The sequence below is a fragment of the Bos indicus genome, chromosome 4 (assembly GCF_029378745.1).
Source record: "Bos indicus isolate NIAB-ARS_2022 breed Sahiwal x Tharparkar chromosome 4, NIAB-ARS_B.indTharparkar_mat_pri_1.0, whole genome shotgun sequence".
In the NCBI taxonomy this organism is placed as follows: domain Eukaryota; kingdom Metazoa; phylum Chordata; class Mammalia; order Artiodactyla; family Bovidae; genus Bos; species Bos indicus.
Genome location: NC_091763.1, coordinates 87,807,273 through 87,832,666, shown reverse-complemented (window position 1 = coordinate 87,832,666; position 25,394 = coordinate 87,807,273). Strand labels below are relative to the sequence as shown.

Here is a 25,394-nt window from a genome sequence, read left to right as displayed (position 1 = left end):
TTTAAAAATTATATATAATTTTATACATATATAAAATTCAAAATTCATAATTATTTTTTATTAGTCAATGCAAAATTTATAATTTTTTCAATAAAAACTGTGTCCATTTAATCATTACAATATAATATTACTGCTTTGTGTGTATCATCTCTGTTTACCCTATTTATTTGTTCCCTTATCATATGTTGCACATTTATTTACGATCCACAGTATTTATTACTTTTCTGCCTTTTGCTAGTCATTCAATTTATCACTGTTGAATTGTATGACGAATAAATTTTCATTATGAAGAAATGAAACGACTTTTCAAATTATAATGAGTACATTTTGCTTTCAAGAAAATAATATAAACATTTCAGCTTGAGTCATTTTAATGAATTACTTCCAACAGCTGCCAGCTGAGTACAAGAAAAATGATACTTAGTCAAAATTTGTTTAAGTGAGCCATATGGTTCTCTTGTTACATCTTTATGTCTAGTTGATATATCAGAAATGACTTAAGTCATCCATTTCACATTTGTCCCATTTATATCAAAGTTCTCAAGCTCTTTTAGTTTGAGAGGTATGCACTGTCTTTGAAAGTTTCCAACTGACAGCCCAAACAGATGATCAAACAAATCTTTGTCCTCCCACTCAAAAATAGATATCATTTTTGTTATTTTCTTGAGCTTTACTTAGAGGTTAACTAGAAATCTTTGTCACTTTAAATCTCTGTATCTTTCTCAGGGTTTGGATCTTGTCAAGATAATAGGGGCAATTTCACTAAATGCCTATTTACTGTCTGTTTCTGCAAGTGCTTGGAGGGCTCCCAGACACACGTGTTTCCTTTGCTTACCTCAACTGCCACTGTAACATGTCAGCACCCAGAATTCAGATTTCCTTCGTTTCAAATGTGTGCACTGTTTTCACCCTGCCAGGTCTCCAAGTCTTGGTTCTCTCCTTTTTCGGCCTAGGAGATGGGAAGGTAACTTTTAACCAGTTTTATGCACTGAATTTATTAGCAAAACTTGATAAAACAATATCATGGCACACTAATTGTGTCTGGACATGTGTACTATATGTTATTATATATCAAGATATATACATATATATACATAATCTATCAAGATTTTTTATTATATCTTTGCCATGACTAAATATTTAATAAGATTTTTTTAAAATTAACTTATTTATTTTAATTGGAGGCTAATTACTTTATAATATCGTGGTGGTTTTTTCCATACATTGACATGAATCAGCCATGGGTGTACATGTGTCCCGCATCCTGAACCCCACTCCCACTTTCCTTCCCATCCCATCTCTCAGGGTTGTCCCACTGCACCAGCTTTGAGTGCCCTGTTTCATGCATTGAACTTGGAACTGATCATCTATTTCACATATGGTAATATACATGTTTCAATGCTATTCTCTCCAATCATCCCACCCTCGCCTTCTCCCACAGAGTTCAGAAGTCTGTTCTTTACATCTGTGTCTCTTGCTGTCTTGCATATGGGGTCATCACTACCACCTTTCTAAATTCCATATATATGCGTTAATATACTGTATTGGTGTTTTTCTTGCTGACTTACTTCACTCTGCATAATAGGCTCCAGTTTTATCCCCTTCATTAGAACTGACTCAAATTCATTCTTTCTTATAGCTGAGTAATACTCCATTGTGTATGTGATTCTTGGTGATGACACTTTTGTTCCAAAGTATTTTTGATTTAGTTAATGCATGACTATTATCTTTACTTATGTGTGGATTTTTCCCAGTTAAGCATTTTTATTTTTAGAAGGGAGAGGATTGTACTAGCAATGAAAAAGTAAACTCAAACAAATGGTCAGTTTTATTACTGTAACATAATATACAAATAAAAATAGTTTAAATTGTTACCCCAGGGCAGCACCAGCTATCTTATTCCCATATGAAGTACTTTAGGCAAAGTAATAATATATGAGGTAAATTTTAAGGCATGCAAATATCAAAAATAAAGGTCCCCAGTACAGAGCAAGATCAGACTAGTCCCCGAATAAACACTAAAAACAGCATAAAAATAAAGTAGAAATTGAAAGTTTTTTCCAAATATGAGGACTTTCATTTGTCTAGAAAGAAAAAGACATGGGGTTTTATAGAAAGAAAGAAAGAAAAGGACTTTTCTTAGTGACAGTATGGTGTGTTGGAAGACAGAGGTGGGGAAGATCTTCTTAAGAGCAAATAATAATAAATATTTTATAAAATGCATTACTGTGTCAGCAAAATAATAATAATAATAGAAGTCCTTAAGAGAGAAGTTTGATTTAAAGAACCAGCAAAAATCCAGATACTTAAGCAAGGACTGAAGACAGAAACTGCTAATCCCTAGAGATCTTGAAATTTTCTTTGAATAAGTATGCAGGGTACAAGGGATGGGAGACCAAACTAAGACCCAAGCAAGTTAGGGGTTAAATGGAAAATTACGTGAAGATAGGATATCGTCTCAGTGAAAATGAGAAAAAAAACAAACAAACCGACTTTATAGAAGGAAGCATAAGGAAATTTAAATGTTTTGGCCTATGCACTTGGGAAGCAGTAAAATCTCCTTTGAAAATGTATAACCACGCAGGTTAGGGGCCTAAAGTCTGAGTATCAGTGTTGTATAGGAGACTTCAACCTGAATTTGCATTTTAAAGCAATCCTAGGTTGATAGTATTCCCAGTATACCTGGCAAAAAAAATAAAAGGAACACTTTTTTTCAACTTGAAGCTCAAATAACTTTTTGGTTTATCATCAAAACTCATAAATTCTGCCAAGACATAAAGTGTTTTGTGCAAGAAATAAACAAAAGAAATAGAATCCAAAGTGCAAAGACAGCATATATTCTAATCACCAAATAAAGAACATAAAGTGAAGATGCATAATGTTTGAAAATATAAAAGAGGGTCTTGGATATATATTATAAGTATGGTAAGCAGAATTCTAAAAATGTCCTCTTAAGATTTCTGTCTCCTAATTATTCAGTCAAATATTAATTTATGTACTAATATAAAGGGATTTTGCAGATGTGGGTGGTGGTGGTTTAGTCGCTAAATTGTGTCCGACTCTTTCTGATCCCATAGACTGTAGCCCTTCAGGCTCCTCTGTCCATGGGATTTCCCAGACAAGAATATTGGAGTGGGTAGCCATTTCCTTCTCCAGGGGATCTTCCCAACCCAGGGATGAAACCCGCATCTCCTGCAGGCAGATTCTTTACCACTGAGCCATTTGCAGATGTAGTTAAGCTTATTAAACAGATGACTTTAAAATAGGGAGATTATCTTAGATTGTTGTTGTTCAGTCACCAAGTTGTGTCCAATTCTTTGCAACCCCAAGGACTGCAGCACCTAAGGCTTTTCTGTCCCTCACCATCTCCCAGAGTTTACCCAAGTTAATGTCCATTGAATCAGTGATGCCATCCAGCCATCCAACCATCTCATTCCATGTAATCTGATTGAGGAGGGCTCAGTGTGATTATATGAGCCTCCTAAAAACAGAAGAGGAAGGCAGAATAGTCAGGTGGTAAGATGAGACAGAATGGGAAGTCAGAGAGATTTGAAACATGAGAATTGGACGACCCCGGCCCCACACACTGTTGCTGGCTTTGATGATGAAAAGGGTCACAAACCAGAGAATGCAGGCAGTCTTCAGAAACTGAGAATGGCCCTTCGTTAAAACCCAGCAAGGAGACAGAAGCCTCTGTCCTACAGTTGCATGGAACTGAATTCAGCCAACATGCTAAGCTTGGAAATAAATTGCTTTTAAGAGCCTCCAGTAAGGGTCACAGCCATGCAAACACCTTGATTTAGTCCAGTGAGACTTGTATTGGAAAATCTGCTAATCTATATAGTACTGAGATAATAATGAGTATTGCTTTAAGTACTACATTGTGGTAGTTTGTTTTGGTAACAATAAAAGACAAATACAATAAGGAACAAGAGACTGCAAAAAGTAACCAGATAGATATGCTGCTGCTGCTGCTAAGTCGCTTCAGTCGTGTCCGACTCTGTTCGACCCCATAGATGGCCTCCTACCAGGCCCCTCTGTCCCTGGGATTCTCCAGGCAAGAACACTGGAGTGGGTTGCCATTTCCTTCTCCAGTGCATGAAAGTGATAAGTGAAAGTGAAGTCGCTCAGTCGTGTCCGACTCGTAGCGACCCCATGGACTGCAGCCTACCAGGCTCCTCCATCCATGAGATTTTCCAGGCAAGAGTACTGGAGTGGGGTGCCCTTGCCTTCTCCGAATGTAAAATATATTTAATCATAATTCCAAGAGTAGATCTCAGATGGTAATGCATCTGCCTGCAATGTGGGAGACCCAGGTTCGATCCCTGGGTTGGGAAGATCCCCTGGAGAAGGAAACAGCAACCCACCTCAGGACTCTTGCCTGGAAAATCCTATGGTTGGAGGATCCTGGTAGGCTACACTCCATGGGGTCACAAAGAGTCAGACACGACTGAGCTTCACCAAGAGTAGATAATAAAAAGAATATGAGAAATGCTGTCACTGACGATATAGTGGGTGACAATTTTCCAATATTAATGAAAGAAACAAATCAAGTTTTTTAGAAAGCATAATGAATCCAAAGAAGGATTTTTAGAAAGGAAATATGCCCTCACCTACATGATAGTGAAATAGTAGAACACTCAAAAGAAAGAGTGTTTGAGCAAACTCCAGGAGACAGTGAAGGACAGGGAAGCTTGGCGTGCTGCAATAAATGGGGTTGCAAAGAGTCAGACATGACTTAGAGACTGAACAACAACAGCAGCAAAGGAAAGAAAAGAAGGACTTCCTTGGTGGTCCAGTGGTTAAGACTCATGCTTCCACTGCAGGGGGAGCAGGTTCAATCCCTCATCTGGGAACTAGGATCTCCAATACAACTAAGATCCCATATGCCACCTGGCATAGCCAAAAGAAAGAAAAGATGATAAAGAGAGAAAGAAGACAGACTACACCCAAGGAACTGTAGTTAGACAATTAAACCAAGGCTACATCCTCAAGAACAATTGGAAACAGTTAAGAATCTCCAAGAGCTAGAACAAAGAGCTATCAACCTAGAATGGTATATCTAGAAAAATCTATGTTTCAAGAATGAATGAAAACTAAGAAGTTTTCAAACCAATAAAAACTAAGGGAGCTTACCACATGCAAGGCTCGTGAAGATACTTCTAAACCATATATCAAAAGGAAAAGAAAAATAATTCAACACTGAAGGTGTGTGACACAGTAAGAAATGGTGAATAACCAAATGGGCAAATGTGTGGGTTAAGAAAAAAGCCAGAATTAAAGTACTGAAAAAGCATAAAAATGCACGTTCAAAGTATTCTAATGTAGCTCTCAACTTTCCATTTTTTCTTTAGAGCAGAACACTTAATTTAACTAAATCCAAGTCAACTTAGTCATTTCAGTGTTTTTTTCTCTATTTCATTGTTTAACTTAGTCAATTTAGGTTTTTGTTTATTAGATCCCATAGCTTATTCCTTTCTTGCAGTTTTTATCTAAATTCTGTGAACCTTGCATATGAAACTCGCCCTGGATGAGGCAAGTTTGAACATATGTAATATAGGTTTCATAACTTTTGCTGTTCTTGCCTACTAATTTTATCATTTCTGTCATTTCTGCTGCTTCTTATTGCTTGATTTTCCTCTCATTTAAGAACCATAGTTTTGTTCTTTTTCTTCCTGGTACTGTGTTTTTTTTTTTTTTTTTCGGTTTGTTTGTTTTGTTTTCATTTGAGAGCCAGACCTTATTGATTTTACTTTGTTAAATACTAGGTATGTTTAAGGTATATTTTTATTTCTATAAATATTATTGTGTTATTCTGGGGTACAGTTACTTGGAAACAATTTGCTCTTAAGATTTATTGGGTAAGATGAAAACAACCTGTACTGGGACTGCCTTTCCCTCACTACGGAGACAACATCTTTCTCAGTGTTTTACTTGATGCTCTGTTACTTTTGAGGTTTTCCACTCTGATTGGAGGGCTTCCCTGGCAGCTCAGATAGTAAAGAATCTGCCTGCAATACGGGAGAACTGGGTTCAGTCCCTGGGTTGGGAAGATCTACTGAAGAAGGGAATGGCAACACACTCCAGTATTCTTGCCTGCAGAATTCCATGGACAGAGGAGCCTGGTGGGCTACAGTCCATGAGGTCGCAAATCATCAGACACAACTGAGCAACTAACACACACACACTCTGGTTGGAGCGTGAATTATTCCCAGCACTGTGTGAACCCTTGTGGTCACCTCATCTAATAATTTTAAGTGATTATTTCTTTACCTTCAGATAGTTTCCTGACAAATATGCTTTGATCAGTATTCAACAGAATAGGGGACAGGATTTCTGGAGAGCTTTCTGTCTATGCATGTCTCTCCTCTCTGATACTCTGCTCTGCAAACTATAGCCACCTGTCCTCCCCAGACTCCCAACTCCATCTCCTCAACTCAGGTTATCATCACCAGGTTCTGCCTGGATTCCCCCTTCTTTAAGCTGCTGCCTGGAAACTTTCCCTGTGCTATAAGTTGAAGCAATCATAGGGCTCAACTATTTCCTTCCTTTCAGAGCTCACTGTCCCATTTTGCCTGATAGCCAATGTCTGAAAACCGTTATTTCATAAAATTTTTCTTTTCCTTAGTTGTTTCAGGCATAAGAGTAAATCCTTTCCCTAATGTTGCATCTTGATAAGAGTGGAGGTCTCTAGAAGAGCCATATTTAAATTATCCCCTTTTCCCCCTTAGTAAACTTGGAATCAGAACAAACTAAGTTAATTGGCTGGTTCTGAAATCTCCAATTTTAATCACTGGTGTACAGTGCAATCTTAAAAAAGAGAGTAAATGGTAGATAAGGAGCCTCTAAAGTGGCATTTGGAGGCAGAAAATGTTCTTCTGTGAAAGCAATTTTGAATTTGTTGAGTTTGAGATTTATTCAACACTTATGAGGGAGTCAAGAAAAACTGACTAAACTCACTTGAATAGTCCAAATGTGAAGCTGAGGACTGTGGTCAGACCTTTGTTTTTAGCTTAAAATACAATGTTTCTATAAGATGAAATGAGTCTAGAACATACAAAAGCAACGTATAAGAAACTGTTTTTTCTTCAACTTCAATACTATGATAGCTACCTAATATTTATATCCTAAATTGTTTGATATTTATTTTAATTGAAGTATATTTGATTTACAAGATGTTAGTTTCAGGTATACAGCAAAGTGATTCAGTTATATATGCATGTGTGTTTTTCTCAGATTCTTTTCTCTTATAGGTTATTATAAAATATTGATTATAGTTCCCTGTACAATACTATTACTAAACCCAGGTTCAGCTGCTCACTGCTCAAAAGCCAATACTTGAGAGATAAGTGTTAGAAAGGAAAGGTTACTTTATTTTGGAGGCCAGCAACCAAGGAATAAGGTGGACTCATGTCCAAAAACCAACTCCCAATTGCCACTCAGGCAGCATATGTGTGAGTGGCATGACGTTTAGTCATGTCTGACTCTTTGTGACACCCTGGATGGTGGCCTCCCAGGCTCCTCTGTCCCTGAGTTTCTTTTGGCAAGAATACTGGAGTGGGTTGCCATTTCCTCTTCCCAGGGTATCTTCCCAACCCAGGGATCAAATCCACTGTTGCATCTCCTGCATTGGCAGGTGGATTCTTTACCACTAGTGCCACCTCAAGGGCAAAAGCTTTTAAAGGGGAACTTCAAGGGTGTATCAGAGAAGGCAGTGGCACCCCACTCCAGTACTCTTGCCTGGAGAATCCCATAGGCGGAGGAGCCTGGTAGGCTGCAGTCCATGGGGTAGTTAAGAGTCGAACACGGCTGAGCGACTTCACTTTCACTTTTCACTTTCACGCATTGGAGAAGGAAATGGCACCCCACTCCAGTACTCTAGCTTAGAGAATCCCTGGGATGGGGGAGCCTGGTGGGCTGCCATCTATGGGATCGCACAGAGTCGGACACGACTGAAGCGACTTAGCAGCAGCAGCAAGGGTGTATTGGCAGAGGTAGGGGGCAGAGAAGAATAGTCAGCTCTGAGAATCATCTCAAAATCAGTAAGGTGGTGGTCTGATCAATGTCACCTTGATTGTTTCAAGTACAGTTAATCTTCAGTTCTAGGATTAATTCCCATTTTTTGAGGCCAGGTCTCAGATTATTGACAACATCTGCTGTATCATGGAAAAAGCAAGAGAGTTCCAGAAAAACATCTATTTCTGCTTTATTGACTATGCCAAAGCCTTTGACTGTGTGGATCACAATAAACTGTGGAAAATTCTGAAGGAGATGGGAATACCAGAACACCTGATCTGCCTCTTGAGAAATTTGTATGCAGGTCAGGAAGCAACAGTTAGAACTGGACATGGAACAACAGACTGGTTCCAAATAGGAAAAGGAGTACGTCAAGGCTGTATATTGTCACCTTGTTTATTTAACTTATATGCAGAGTCCATCATGAGAAACTCTGGACTGGAAGAAACACAAGCTGGAATCAAGATTGCCGGGAAAAATATCAATAACCTCAGATATGCAGATGACACCACCCTTATGGCAGAAAGTGAAGAGGAACTCAAAAGCCTCTTGATGAAAGTGAAAGTGGAGGGTGAAAAAGTTGGCTTAAAGCTCAACATTCAGAAAACGAAGATCATGGCATCCGGTCCCACCACTTCATGGGAAATAGATGGGGAAACAGTGGAAACGGTGTCAGACTTTATTTTTCTGGGTTCCAAAATCACTTCAGATGGTGACTGCAGCCATGAAATTAAAAGACGCTTACTCCTTGGAAGAAAAGTTATGACCAACCTAGATAGTATATTCAAAAGCAGAGACATTACTTTGCCAACAAAGGTTTGTCTAGTCAAGGCTATGGTTTTTCCTGTGGTAATGTATGGATGTGAGAGTTGGACTGTGAAGAAGGCTGAGCGCCGATGAATTGATGCTTTTGAACTGTGGTGTTGGAGAAGACTCTTGAGAGTCCCTTGGACTGCAAGGAGATCCAACCAGTCCATTCTGAAGGAGATCAGCCCCGGGATTTCTTTGGAAGGAATGATGCTAAAGCTGAAACTCCAGTACTTTGGCCACCTCATGCGAAGAGTTGACTCATTGGAAAAGACTCTGATGCTGGGAGGGATTGGGGACAGGAGGAGAAGAGGACACCAGAGGATGAGATGGCTGGATGGCATCACTGACTCGATGGATGTGAGTCTGAGTGAACTCCAGGAGTTGGTGATGGACAGGGAGGCCTGGTGTGCTGCGATTCATGGGGTCACAAAGTGTCAGACACGACTGAGTGACTGATCTGATCTGATCTCAGATTACATGAAACAGAAAAGCTTCTGTCATAGCTACAACGTGTTCATCTTTCTCCACCTGGTAGGGGCTTCAGTATCTGCAAAACAGCTCGTAGAGTATGGCTCAGAATACTACCTATAGTCCTTCAGGACTAACTAAAGGTCCTTGATTTTGTTTAATAACTGCAACTCCTACTACTACTACTACTACTACTAAGTTGCTTCAGTTGTGTCCGACTCTGTGTGACCCCATGGGCTGCAGCGTACCAGACTCCCCCATCCCTGGGACTCTCCAGGCAAGAACACTGGAGTGGGTTGCCATTTCCTTCTCCAATGCATGAAAGTGAAAAATGAAAGTGAAGTCACTCGGTCATGTCCGACTCTTAGCGACCCCATGGACTGCAGCCTACCAGGCTCCTCCACCCATGGGATTTTCCAGGCAACAGTACTGGAGTGGAGTGCCAAACTGTTATTATTTTGCCTGTGTAAAGGCTCAGAGTTTAAAGTATAACAAAGCTCTAAGGCTAAGGGAGTGCTTAAACATAGTATGTCCTTGTTTATCTATTTTATATAGAGTAGTGTGTATGCATGCATGCTCTGCAATCCCATAGGCTGTAGCCCATCAGATTCTTTGTCCATGGAATTTTCCAGGCATGAATACTGGAATGGGTTGCCATTTCCTCCTCCAGGGGATCTTCCCAACCCAGGGATCGAACTCACATCTCCTGCATTGGCAGGCAGATTCTTTACCACTGAGCCACCTGGGAAGCCCCAGTAGAGTGTATATGGTAATCCCCAAATCCTAATTTATCTCTCCCACATTGTTCTCCTTTGGTAACCATAAAATTGTTTTCTATGTCTATGAATCTATTTCTGTTTTGTAAGTAAGTTTATTTGTATCATTTTTTTAAAGTTCCACATACAAATAATATATGATATTTGTCTTTGTCTTACTTCACTTGGCATGATATTGTATAGGTCCATGCATGCTGCTGCAAATGGTATCTTTGCATTCTTTTTTATGCCTGAGTAATATTTCATTGTATAAATATACCACATCTTCTTTATCCATTTGGAGAAAACCATAATTTGAAAAGATACACACACCCCAATGTTCATGGCAGTGCTATTTACAATGGTCAATACATGCAAGCGAGCTACATGTCCATTGACAGATGAACTAATGATATAATTTTAAATTATTATTTTAATTTAGAACACAAGATTTCATGGCCATATTTGAAAGTAACTTAGTACAAATATAGTTTCTTGTTTTATGTAAGAAAAATTAGGGGATGTAAAGATTTAAATCTTGGGAAAATTGTTTAGAAAAATAAGTCAACCTCAAAGTTGGTTCAACCTGAGGCAGCAAGTCTCTGACAGAAGCTATGGTCTGACAGGAATACTTTATCTTCTCAGTAACAAGACTTTTTGTGGTTCATCTAACAAGTGTTAAATGAATAATAAATAATGTCAGGTTAGTCCTCAGGGTTTTGGGAAGTCATTTTTACTACAGTCCTTGACATTCCTCTCCATAAACTTTTATTCTCCATCTCAACTGGGAAAGTAATTGCTTCCAGTCAGAGTTGGGATATACTGGCTGTTTTCCAGAGTTGGGGGTCTGCTGGGTATGAATAGTTCTGTCCTCAGGTATCTGGGAAGTTGCTTTGGGATGCCCTGAACTTCCTTCATACAGAACCTACTCATGGGTCCTCCTTACAGTTTGAAAAGGGTCAGAATTCATCCTCAGAACTGGAACTTGACAGTCTCTATTACTGCAACTGTGGTTGAGGCTGTATTTGAGATTTAATGTGCTAGATAATTTATACTTCATGTTAAAGCCAGCTTTACAGTTAATACATTCCTGAAGGCCAGTGTTACTTATATTTACTTCCCCATTTATTTTTAAAAGCCATAACTGTGAGGTTGTAAAGAACCTCGGTCTTCCCACAAGAAGAGAAGTCTCATTGGCCATGATTTACATTCTACCTCCTATCTCTGTTTTTTTTTTTTTTTTTTTATCTTCGTATATTCACTTGACTAAATAATACAAACAAAGAAAAAAAAAAAAAACTCTATACAATTCCCTAAAACACTTTTGAACATTTCTAGTAGCTTACCTTTTAAAACCTGATAGTAAAGTACTCTACAAAATGTAAAGCAAGCTTTCAAGAAAGAGTATTCTAAACTAGCAATCCTTCATGTTAATTCTGAAAAAAACATATATGGAAAGCAGGCATGATAACTAAACAATCAAGTACTGGTTTCTATAATATGCTATTCCATCTTGTGCAGCTGCCTCTGAATCTATTTGCCAAACATGGATACTGAATCTGTAGTTAGGTGGTTCTGTGGATATAGTAAGAGTATTCAAAGAAGTTTAAAGTAGACTTCAAATTTAGATATATTTTAGTGACAAGACAAAGCTAGCATAGTTTATCCAATTTGACACATTATATAGACAAGGTAATTATGTCAAGGTAAAAAAGCTTAACTTAAAAAGATACATTTTTAAAGTGTACAGTGTGATGAGTTGATTTTCATATACTTTGTGGAATGATTACCAAGGTCAAGATAATTAGCACATTTATTACCTCATGTAGTTAACTTTGCTTGTGCATGGGTATGTGCCTGTTGTGTGTGTGTGGTGAGAATGCTTTTTAAACCTAATCAAAATATATGTTTTTGAGTGTCAAGACAGAAAGGAAAAACTCATACCTATTAAGAGTATTTAAAATGTTATTCCATAGACAGTAAGGTGCCTGCTAAGTCACTTCAGTCGTGTCCGATTCTGTGCGACCCCATAGATGGCAGCCCACCAGGCTCCTCCATCCCTGGGATTCTCCAGGCAAGAACAATGGAGTGGGTTGCCATTTCCTTCTCCTAGGGTGCCTAGTGTCTTTAAATCTCCTCCTCAACTCAGGATGCAAATATTTAGTGTACCCCTGTCCTTTGCCTACATCAATGGAGAAAACATAATGAAGACTGTAGAAAGTTTCAAGGTTTGCAGAAGTTTTCCTGGATGATCAGCCTTGTTTATTAATTGCTAATTACAAAGTACAGCCTTCCATCTTTTGTTTCCCTGAGCTGGGTTCTTTTAATATCTCAGTTCCAAATGCATTATATCTCAAGTTTTTTGAAGAAAGATCTTAGTTCCAGTAGGATTCTTAGCGTTTCTAGTAACACAAGTTGGTCAGGTGTAATTTGAGGGACTCTTCAGCATTGGTGATGTTTGGCATTAACTAAGTGTTAAGAGTTTTGTGGAGTAGCTGTAAATATTTCTTACAGTGTTCTAAAGCCTCTCTCTAATAAGAGTAAATTATGGTTAAAAAAAACACAGCAAATGTGGAGATGGAGATTGGGATGGCAGATGCTGTTGACAGATTGATTCTAGAGGTACAGGCATCACTTTCCATCTACCCCTGAGCTTTGGTGAACTGAAGGGATGCAAGCAGTGCTCTGCAGATGCAGAGTGGTACTGAGCCTCATTTTTCTCTTCCTGTTTTTATTCTTTACAATCCATCTGTTTTTCATTTCTACTATCTGAATGGCTGATGGAGTACCTTTTTAAAGCACTCAGAATGTCAGTGTGTGAATTGAAAGATGCATCACACTATAATTGCATGTTCTCAAGGAATTTTCATATTGTTAACTTTTATTAGAGTCTTATTAAGTGTCCCCTAAAAGACAAAGCCACAATATCAGAATTACCAAAGCAATCATCACCAGTATATCTTCCAACTCTTCACCATGAAGAAATGTCAGCTTGTGAGTCAGGAGATTCAGTACTTTCTTGTTGACAATTTATAATCCCTTTTTTCAGCTCTCTTAAAAAAATATATAAAAAAAAATATATATATATATAAAACAAATGACAATTTAATCACACCCTCTGTCTCTCCAAGTATTGTTCTGAATTCCTGTAAAGGTAAGTTTAAAAATTCTCAGAAGAGTTGGAAAACCAGCTATTTCCCTTTTGTTTTTGTTGAGTCGCTCAGTCATGTCTGACTCTCTGCAATCCCATGGACTGCACCACGCCAGGCTTCCCTGTCCTTCACTGTCTCCTAGAGTTTGCTAAAACTTATGTCCATTGAGTTGGTGATGTCATCCAACCATCTTGAACTCTGTCATCCCCTTCTCCTCCTACTCTTAATCTTTCTCAGCATCAGGGTCTTTTCCAATGAGCCAGGTCTTCTCATCAAGTGGTCAAACTATTGGAGCTTCAACTTCAGCATCAGTCTTTCCAACGAATTTTCAGGGTTGATTTCCTATAGATTTGACTGGTTTGATATTGCTGCTGTCCAAGGGACTCTCAAGAGTCTCCTCCAACACCACAATTCAAAAGCATCAATTCTTCAGTGCACAGACTTCTTTATGGTCCAGCTCTCACATCCAGACATGACTACTGGAAAAACCACAGCCTTGACTATGTGGACCTTTACTCAGTTGTTTCCTGTTTCTCAGAGGTTAGAATTAGCTGTGGGATGATTTAACCCATTGAACAAAACATAAACCCAAAGCAAGACCTTGTGATGGGTTCTAGGATTTCTTCATGAAAATGCATCACTGTAATATATATTACTGTCTTTCTTAGGGAAAAATGTTAAAAATCAACAATGATATTCTGGAAAAGACCATTTAGTCCACATTTTCTCTTTTGGGGAAAATATGAGCTCATAGAGATCTTTAATATGAAAATTTCATTCATTGATCAGTTAACTTTATTGAAGATATTACCAGGTATGATCATATGAGTAGAGTTGTGGAAGCCTGAGTGGGGAAGTAAGGTTAAGAGAGACTTATGTAAAAAGTGCAGTAAGATTTTTGCACAGTTTATCTAAATATTATCAAAATTCTTTACATTTACTTTTATTGTCAAAGTTGTTGCTGTTCTGTCACTCAGTCGTGTCTGACTCGTTGCAACCCCATGGACTGCAGCATGCCAGGCTTTCCTGTACTTAGTATGATCATCTGATTTAAGGTTAGGAAGGTAAAGAACAAAATTCTAAAAGATGTATGCACCCTTATGTTCATTGTAGTGTTATACATTCCATATATATCAATTTTATCTATTCAAAATTTTTAATTATGAAATACTCCAAACATATAGAAAAGTACTATTAACAACAATAGTGTAACCACCATCCATGGACCCATTGTGCAAATTTTAAAGCTTAAGAACTTAATTAATTAATTAATTATTAAATTGTTTTAAATATTTGTTCCATATATTTTCCCCAAAGAAATAAGCAACTAAAGCCCCCCTAACTACATCGCTCATTAATAGAAAAATGCAAATCAAATCTACAATGAGATATCACCTCACACTTTCCAGAATAGCTATCATCAATAAATCTACAAACAATAAATGCTGGAGAGGGTATGGAGAAAAGAGAATCCTCTTCTCTGTTGGTGGGAATGTAAATTGATACAGCCATTATGGAAGCCAGTATGAACAGTCCTTCAAAACCTAGGAATAAAACTACCATATGACCCAGCAATCCCACTACTCAGTGTATACCCTGAGGGAACCAAAAGTGAAAAAGACACATGTGCCCCAATGTTCATTGCAGCATTACTTACAATAACTAGGACATGGAAGCAACCTAAATGTCCATCCACAGATGAATGGATAAAGAAGCTGTGCTGCATATATACAATGGACTATCACTCAGCTATAAAAAGGAAGTCATTTGAGTCAGTTCTAATGAAGTGGATGAATCTGGAGCCTATTATACAAAGTAAAGTAAGTCAGAAAGAGAAAAACAAATATCATATATTAATGCATATATATGGAATCTAGAAAGACAGTACTGATGAACCTATTTGCAGAGCACTCAGACATAGAGAACAGACGTATGAACACAGAGGTGGGGGAGGAAGAAGAGACTGGGATGAATGGAGGGAGTAATATGGAAACATATGCACTACTGTTGCAAAATAGACAACCAAATGGGAATTTGCTGTTATGACCCAAGGAACTCAAACTAGGCTCTGTAATAATCTAGATGGGTGAGATGGTAGGAGGCAGGTTCAAGAAGGAAGGCATATGAATAACTATGGCTGATTCATGTTGATGTATGGCAAAACCAACGCAATATTGCAAAGCTATTATCCTATTAACCTGAAACTCTAATACTTTGGTCACCTGATGCAAAGAGCTGACTCATTGGAAAACACCCTGATGCTGGGAAGGATCGAGGGCAGGAGGAGAAGGGGACGACAGAGGATGAGATGGCTGGATGGGATCACCAATTCAATGGACATGGGTTTGGGTGGACTCTGGGAGTTGATGATGCACAGGGAGGCCTGGCGTGCTGCGGTTCATGGGGTCACAAAGAGTCGGACATGACTGAGTGACTGACCTGAACTGAGAGTGTAAACATGTCCAGTTTTACTAGATATCACCTAGTTGCTCTCAAAAGTGGCTATAGTCATTTATTCTCCCAATAGCCATGTATGAAATTTTCTATTCTCTCACATCTTTGTCAACATTTGTTGTTAGACATTTCAATGCTTTCCATTCACATAGAAATTTTATCTCAATGTTACGTTAACATTTCCCTCATGTGTTGTGAGGCTGAGCATTTTTTCATATACATTTTAGCCCTTGGGATTTCATGTTCTTTGAATTGTCTGTATTTTCCCCAATTTCCTAATATTTCTTTTTAGCAGTTCTAATAATTATTTAAATAATAATCCTTCTGGTTGGAAACTTAAAAAGCTTTTCATGGTGTATTATCTCTGAATGAAATTGTCAATTTTAATATAGTAAAATGTGCTTTTTCCTTTAGCAGTGGTGCTTTTTCGCCTTTTTTGATCCTTATAGATATACTCTGTGCAACTTCCTTAAGATAAACGTCCCTGCCCACAATGCCATAGAGCTATTCCCTTATGTCTTGCAGCAATGCTCACATAAGCAACATAAAATTAGTGTATAAATTTTTTCTTTTTATCTTTGTCCAATTTTATTAGGTTATATTACTCATATTACATGAGTTGAGTATCTTTTCTACTTTTTCTATTCTCTGGAATCATTTATATTAAACATAGATTGATTGTCATTCTTCTAAGAATCAGAAAAATGTACTACATATTTAGAATTTTCTTCCAAAATTTTATTATGAAAATTGCCAAATAAATAGCAAAGCTGAAAGAGTTTTAGTGAACATCCCTGTACCTACCACGTAGATTCTACCGTTAATGTTTTAGTCTACTTGCTTTACCACATATGTCTGTTCACCCTTCTATCCAATAAGATTTCCAGTTAATATAAAGCAAGTGGACTAAAACATTAATGGTAGAATCTATGTGGTAGGTACAGGGATGTTTTAATGTTATAAATCAAATCAAATTTTTAAAAGTTTGTTATGAGTGACTTTTGCTTTAGTTTTCAAAATTATTGGAATAAAGTTTTTAACATTATGCTTGTTATTTTGTCTACGGTATTTGTACCTACACTCTAGCTCTCTTTTTTGTTTTTATGAATTGATTGATCATAAGCTAGTTCACAAAACAAATTTGAACAAATTACAAAAAATTAATTTTAGACAGTGTATTCTAACCACAAGTCCATAAAATAAGTAGCTAATAACAAAGAGGTAATTCAAAATAACTCCATATTTAGAAATTTTAAAAACACTTCTAATAAATTTTAATACAACTTGAATTGCATATTATGTGGTTGTGTGTGTTATATATGTTCTATATGTTACTTGCCAGAAACAGGTTTATGCTCTCAGCATTTATTGCTCCTATCTGATCTGTGATTATATTCAATATGCATTTTCTTTTGTACTATATTTGTTCAGATCTCATTTTATGCACTTTAATCAGCCTCTACAGTTTTATTCCTATAGGTTTCATGCTGGTTTTATGTTATTGATGTCATTATCAGCAGAACAAACACTTTTCAGCTGAGCTACTCTTTCTGTGAAATTCCATACAACATTCCACCAATTCACCATAATCAGCACACATCTCCCTTTGCTCATCTCAACATGGCTAAAAACTGTCATTCCATCTGTTCTTCCTGGGAGATGGCATGTAGCATTGATTTTTCTTACTCAGATTTCTGTTCATGTTCAGATTGCCTATGCTTTTTCTGACTGAAAAGAGGTTCGTTGAATAGCATTTGCTGGACATGAAGAATAACCATTGTGTATTGCTCTTACTGGTATCTCAGAAAAATATAGTCCTCTTATAGGTAAATAGGTTTTTCCCCCAGATATTTTCCCCTAATGTGTAGAATCAACAACATGGGTACTTCTGGACTGAGAAGACTGCACTTATGCTTCTTTTATTTGGTTAGTCACAAAATACTTATTAGATTTAAAGCCGGATTGGGATTTAGCATTAATAAAAACAGTGTCTCATACTTACTGAGTGTCTATTGTGCAGCAGGCATGGCTCTAGGGGATATCCATGTACTCACGCTTGCTCATATATATGAGATGTGGATATTTTATTTCCCAATAAATCATAACAACACTTCACTTTCTCCCTACGGTGAGATACATCTGATGTTTGTCTTCCCAATTTGTTAAAAGTGGAAAATTTAATTTAGTTCAAACTCAATGTCCACAGGGCTAGTTATAAACAAGTTTTCATCATTTTCCTCTTGCCCTTTTGGTTAAGGTTAAGATCGCCACAGTGTATTAGATTAACATAATTTCAGTTATTATTTGCATAGACCATGAAAAAATTCAAAGTCAATAAAGCATAATTTAATTATTTGGCCTTTAATATACTTAAAGTCTTGTCCCATTGACTATAGAAGATTATAAATAGTTCTCATGATATTTTTTATTATTTTCTTCTGTATTCATTTGATGCTGTTTACTAATGCTATATTCACTGCCTTTGTGTGCTTACTTAATGGCTTTTGTTCACGTTCAAATAGATGAGGGCAAATTATGTATATAGTCCTCATACATTCTGTGGAGACAGGATCTAGCTTTATTGTGCTTTCTTGAAAACTGAGATCTCCATCAGGGGACTGTTTCCTAATGTTGGTAACCATGTACTTGCCTTTCCTTGTTAAACTACATGATGTATCTATTGGTTGCAGAACCACCAAGTCCAGGGTTTTAACCTTTCATTTTTTCATGTGGGCCATTTTTAAGTCTTTGTTAAATTTATTACAATATTGCTTTTGTTTTACTGTTTCATGTTTTGCTTTTTTGGCCACGAGGCGTGTGAGATCTTAGCTCCCCAACCAGAGATGGAACCCACAAGCCCTACATGAGAAGGCAAAGCCTTCACCACTAGACCACCAGGGAAGTCCATTAACTCTCTTTTGAGTCAAGTTCTCTTCTTTTTTAGTTCTTTTGAACTTTTAATTTTGTATTGGGTTATAGCTTTTCAACAATGTTGTGACAGTTTCATGTGAACAGTGAAGGGTGAGTCAAATTCTTCCAGCTTACTCTTGGTCTTCTCTATCATGGGCAAGAACTCCTTTTTTCAAATCACTGTAAAAATAAATGTTTGCTTTCAGCCAGGATCTGTCCCACATCCAGGCTTGTACAGCTAAGTGAAGAGGCAGGGGCCCCTACACCAACCATTAATGAAGAGAAGATGTAAAAGAAAACATGCAGCCAGTGACGTGCTTTAGAATTTCTTCTTTGAGGAGACCCTGTTCTTTGTTACACATCTGCTCATTTTGAAGAATTAGTTTACTAAATCATCTTTGAATGGCCTTCCTCTCCATTCAGTATAAATCAGTTCAGTTGCTCAGTTGTGTCCAACTTTGCGACCCCATGGACTGCAGCATGCCAGACCTCCCTATCCATCACCAACTCCTGGAGTTTACTCAAACTCACGTCCATTGAGTCAGTAATGCCATCCAATCATCTCATCCTCTGTTGTCCCCTTCTCCCACCCTTCAATTACCATCTTCAGAGTCTTTTCTAATGAGTCAGTTCTTAACATCAGGTGACCAAAGTACTGGAGTTTCAGCTTCAGCATAAGTCCTTCGATGAATATTAAGGACTGATTTCCTTTAGGATGGACTGGTTGGATCTCCTTGCAGTCCAAGGATTCTCAAGAGTCTTCTCCAAGGAACAAATATATTTTAATTTCATGGTTGCAGGCACCATCTGCAGTGATTTTGGAGCCCCCCAAAATAAAGTCTGTCACTGTTTCCACTGTTTCCCCATCCATTTGCCATAAAGTGATGGGGCCAGATGCCATGATCTTAATTTTCTGCATGTTGAGTTTTAAGTCAACTTTTCCACTCTCCTCTTTCACTTTCATCAAGAGGCTCTTTAGTTCTTCTTTGCTTTCTGCCATAAGGGTGGTGTCATCTGCATATCTCAGCTTATTGATATTTCTCCCGGCAATCTTGATTCTAGCTTGTGCTTCATCCAGCCCAGCGTTTCTCATGATGTACTCTGCATATAAGTTAAATAAGCAGGGTGACAATATACAGCCTTGATGTACTCCTTTCCCGATTTGGAACCAGTCTGTTGTTCCGTGTCCTAACTGTTCCGTGTGCTAACTGTCCTAAGAGTTCTAACTGTTGCTTCTTGAACTGCATATAGATTTCTCAAGAGGCAGGTCAGGTGGTCTGGTATTCCCGTCTTTTTAAGAATTTTCCACAGCTTATTGTGATCCACATAGTCAAAGGCTTTGGCATAGTCAATAAAGCAGAAGTAGATGTTTTTCTGGAACTCCCTTGCATTTTCGATGATCCAGTGGATATTGGCAGTTTGATCTCTGGTTCCTCTGCCTTTTCTAAATCCAGCTTGAACATCTGGAAGTTCGTGGTTCATGTACTGTTAAAGCCTGGCTTGGAGAATTTTGAGCATTACTTTGCTATTGTGTGAGATGAGTGCAATTGTGTGGTAGTTGGAGCATTCTTTGGCATTGCCTTTCTTTGGGATTGAAATGAAAACCGACCTTTTCCAGTCCTGTGGCCACTGCTGAGTCTTCCAAATTTGCTGGCATATTGAGTGCAGCACTTTCACAGCATCGTCTTTTTGGATTTGAGATACCTCAACTGGAATCACCTCCACTAGCTTTGTTTGTAGTGATGCTTCTTAAGACCCACTTGACTTTGCATTCAAGGATGTCTGGCTCTAGGTGAGTGATCACACCATCATGATTATCTTGATCGTGAAGATCTTTTTTGTATAGTTTGTGTGTTCTTGCCACCTCTTCTTAATATCTTCTGATTTTGCTAGGTCCATACCATTTCTGCCCATCTTTGCATGAAATGTTCCCTTGGTATCATTAATTTTCTTGAAGAGATCTCTAGTCTTTCCCATTCTATTGTTTTCCTCTATTTCTTTGCACTGGTCACTGAGGAAGACTTTCTTATCTCTCCTTGCTCTTCTTTGGAACTCTGCATTCAGATGGGTATATCTTTCCTTTTCTCCTTTGCCTTTCACTTCTCTTCTTTTCACAGATATTTGTAAGGCCTCCTCAGACAACCATTTTGCCTTTTTGCATTTCTTTTTCTTGGGGATGGTGTTGATCCCTGCCTCCTCTACAATGTCATGAACCTCTGTCCATAGTTCTTCAGGCACTCTGTCTATCAGATCTAATCCCTTGAATCTAATTCTTACTTCCACTGTACAATCATAAGGGATTTGATTTAGGTCATACCTGAATGATCTAGTGGTTTTTCCTACTTTCTTCAATTTAAGTCTGAATTTGGCAATCAGGAGTTCATGATCTGAACCACAGTCAGCTCTGGGTCTTGTTTTTGCTGACTGTATAGAGCTTCAAATCAGGGTTCTCAAAAACTATATGGTTGACATTTTAGTTCAGCTAAGTGTTTTGTGCATGTGTGTGAGAAGCTGTCCTGTGTGTTGTGGGTATGTCTGGCACACCCTCTAGATCTACTGTCTAGATCCCAGTAGCTAATGCCCTCCCTTGTGGCAACCAAAAATATCTCTGAACTTTGTGAAATGCCCCTACACAGGCAAAATTACCCAAGGCTAAGGACCACTGACTTATATTTAATTATGTATACATGTAATTGCAATTATAGACAATATTAACCTAATTTTGTTGTTGTTGTTTAGTTGCTAGGTCATGTCCAACTCTTTTGCAACCCCATAGACTGTAGCATAGAAGATAAATAATTACAGAAATCAGAGTGGCTGTTATAAAAAAATATGGTTTAAATTTTTATATTTAAAAGCAAATAGAATACTTTTAACTGATCATATTGACAAAAAGGTAAAATTATTTATGACCAAGAATGTTGCATTATAGCCACCTGGGTATAACAGCTAGCTGTCAGGCATTTGTATAATAGTAACTGAAATACACTTCTCATTCTTTTTTTTAATGATTTTATTTATTTACTTACTGGTTGTGCTGGGTCTTCTTTGCTGCAGGGGCTTTGCTCTAGTTGTGGAGAACAAGGGCTGCTCTCTAGTTGCAGTGCATGGGATTCTCATTACAGTGACTTCTCTTTGTTGTAGAGCATGGGCTCTAGGGCCTGTGGGCTCAGTAGTTATGGCTCCCAGCCTCTAGAGCACAGGCTCAATAATTGTGGCATATGGGCTTAGTTGCTCTGCGGCATGTGGAATCTTCCTGGATCAGGAATAGAACCCATGTCTCCTGCACTGGCAAGCGGATTCTTCCAGTGAGCCATCAGGGAAGCCCTACACTGCTCATTCTTTCCTGCAGCAATCGTGGAGTGATTTCCCTGCCCTAGAAACTGTGCAGAGGACAAAGATTCCAGCAATGAAAATGAAGCAAAACAGTCCTTTTTTTCAAGTAAAATGCTGCTTTCAAAGGTAGTTTTTTTAAGATATAATCTTCATCAATTTAAAGAATATAAGCATTGTATTGAATAAATTTTGTCAATTTCTCAGTTTTTGCCAAACTGCTATGTGCCTTGCGGTGTCCATAAACAGTAAAATTGCACTAATTTTACTGAGCAACGGAAAAGCTGTTGTTTAGTTTTCAAAAATTATTTAATAAGTCTTCTTTTTTCATTTCCTCGTGTTATTCAAACTAATAAAAATCTGCCACTTCAAAGTTTTAGAAATCAATTTTAATGCCTAGAAAAACATGATTTGAAATTGGCTCATCATTTGTTCATGAATATATACTTTTCTTAAATTTACATATTTCCTTAATATTACATATATATATTCAAAGCATAACCTGATATTACATGCATTTCGTTCATTTTTATGAATGTAGATTCTTTGTTTGACCATACCATGAAGTATTTGTATTTCTTCCACTGATCAACATCGAGAACATTTGCAATGTTTGTGCACTTGTGTGAGAAATTCTTTTCTGTAGATGTTTAGTGCTATATGACCATCTTCATCTTTACTACATGTTGCCAAGGATCCTTGAAAGTAGTTACATCAATTTCAACTCCAAATTATTACTGATAATTTCCCTCTCATTCTTTGCAGCAGTTAATACTTACAATTTTCCTATAAGCCTATAAGCCAATAAACCAATAAACCAATCTGGTGGATGGATAACTAGTATGGGCTTCCATTTGCAACCTCAGGCCCCACTAATGTTAGGAATGTTCTGTGTCCATGTGTGTTTCTAGGCTTTTTATCCTGTTTCATTGGTCTATTTGTCTGCTCCTGTTCTAATAGCACACTGGCTTAAGCAAAATGACAGCTAATCAAAAGAGCAATTCCTCCACCTATTTTGTTTGAAATTATCTCATTCTTTTCTCTCTCTTTTTTTTTTTTTTTTTTTTGAGGCAGCTTATAAAGTTAAAAAGTCTTCTTTAAACTGTCACCTTAAAAATCAACGATTTTATTCTCCTTTAAATGTGAAAGTCTCCTTTTAGTCAGATTTATGAATTGTGTCATATTGAAACTCCCTCACTTTACTTCTGTCTTGACCTCTAAGTCAGTGGTTCTAGATTAGAGGTGATTTTTGCCCTCCAGGGGACATTTGGCAACTTCTGGAGACATTTTTCATTGTCACAACTAGAGTAAAGAATGCCCCTGGTATCTATTGGATAGAGATCTGGGATGCTGGTAAACTTTCCACAATGCGCAGAGCAACCTCCACAACACTCTATTTGACCTAAAATGTCAATACCGCCAAGGTTGCAAATCTTAATTTCAGATAACATAAGGACATGTAGCACCCATTATGACACACACACATACATATCAGTGTTTGTATATGTTTGTGTGTGTATGTGTGTGAATGTATTTTAATCAGTACTTGGCCAAATACTTTCTTACTCAGTGCCCTTTACCTGAGATTCTGAAAGCAATTTACCAACATTATCTTGTTAATCCTGATCCAGTGCTCTAGAAATAGGTGATAACTTGATTATGCTTCTTTTATCAATTCCTTGAGCTTTACCAGTGTTCATTACAAAAGAAAAAGTACTGAAAAACTGTATCTCATGCAATTTTCTATGTGGTAGTTGATCTTCTCTTCCTTTCTTCTGCTTATAAAAGCTGGATGACTATTTTTCAGGCAAAATTTTTCTTCCTACTTTTCAGCATGCTATTGAATTCTAAGACCCTAATTCTTAGCACAGAAAGGAATCTAGTTTTAACATACATTTAAAATTTTTATTTTGATGGGTAGAATATTTTCATGCTTTAATGAAACTCTAAGGAAAAATTTTTACAAAAAACTGTAATGGTTTAGAAATTAGAATCCTCCAAGAAAGCAGATATTGTAAAGGAATTTACTAATCAAGATTAAAACAGTGCCAATAGGTTTTAGATTTCACTAGACTTCATTTCAAAACTTGATGTTTGAAAGCAAAACATTTTGCAGGAATTCTGAAGGGATTATTATGAAAACGTTTGATGATTCTTAAGGAACTATATATCTGAATGTGGCTATAAAAGAATATTTCATGCTGAGGTTATTGGTTGTAAAGGCAAGTCCATCATCCTTGTTCTCATAGCTGGTGGGTGGAGGTATACTCAAGAATGGGTCATAGTTAATTTTATATGTCAGCTTGGCTGGACCACAGAGTCCCAATCTGTGGATAAATATTTTTTCTGGATATGTCTATAAGAGTGTTTTTGGATGAAAGTAACATTTAAATTGCAACTTTGAATAAAGAAGATTGCTTTCCAATGTGTGGGTGGGCCTCATCCAATCAGGTGACATTCTAAATAGAACAAAAGACTGACCTCTTTTGAGCAAGAGAGAATTCTACAGCAGATGACCTGTGCATCTGAACTGCTGTATCAGATCTTCTCTCGGTCTCTAGCCTGCCAGCCCACCTGCGGATTTTAGATTTGCCACCTCAATAAACACATGAGCCAATTCCTTAAAATAAATTTATTTCTAAGTTATATATACATCTTATTTATTTTATTTCTCTGAAGAATCCTGAATAATACAATATGTAAAGAAGTGATTTATGATGTATAAGCAACATGTAGAAAGATAGATGGATAAACAAATACTTTGATCTAGGCAGAATTAGACACAGTGTTGAACAGCTAGTTGTGGTTTCTTGTATTCAAACTATTATTTTACATATTTTTTCCATCTTCTCTACTTTCAGATCCCATCATACATGCTGTGAGTTTCACAAACATGCTGAGATAAATACTACATACTCAGCTCTCCTTCCTTCCTGGACACGTGGGAAACTAGACTTCCTAGGAGTTCTTGCAGTTAGGGCCATCAGAGTGACTGGTCTTGACCAAAGAAATGTGCATGGAAAGGACTGTGTCATGTCCAGGATGAAGGAGTGAAAACCTCTCTGGGCAATTCTCCAGTCATCCTCTTCCTCTCCTGCAACAACCTCTGAAACCTCATGTTGAAATGTCAATGCCCCTTGTAGGAGAGATTTGTTGTGACTTTGTGGAGCAGAGCCTGCCTCTGTCTAGTTTTGAACATGTGACATGATACAGAAATAAACTTTTATTGTATTAAACCACTGGAATTCATGGCTAATGTTTTATCACGGTATAACCTACCTTATCCTGACTAATATATATGCCAGTGCTTCCTTGCTCACACTGTATAAATACTGCAAGGAAAGTCAATTGCAACTATATCCTAATGAAACATGATGGGATTCTCTAAAAGAACAAGTTGAATACATAATTAATATAATAAATAATTAACATAGTAAAGTTTTAATATTAGTATTACCACTGTTATTTGCTGTTTTGACTGAATTCAAATGTATTT

General features: G+C 37.4%; 1 protein-coding gene across 1 annotated transcript in view; it reads left to right on the top strand.

The window, feature by feature from the left end:
• The window catches only part of SLC13A1 (solute carrier family 13 member 1), an 88,844-nt gene extending 63,710 nt beyond the window's left edge, over positions 1-25,134 (top strand). The window contains exon 16 of the mRNA XM_070787132.1: positions 24,760-25,134. The gene's annotated coding sequence lies outside the window, so the exon portion shown is untranslated. The remainder of the gene's footprint in view (positions 1-24,759) is intronic.
• The last annotated feature ends 260 nt before the right edge of the window (positions 25,135-25,394 follow it).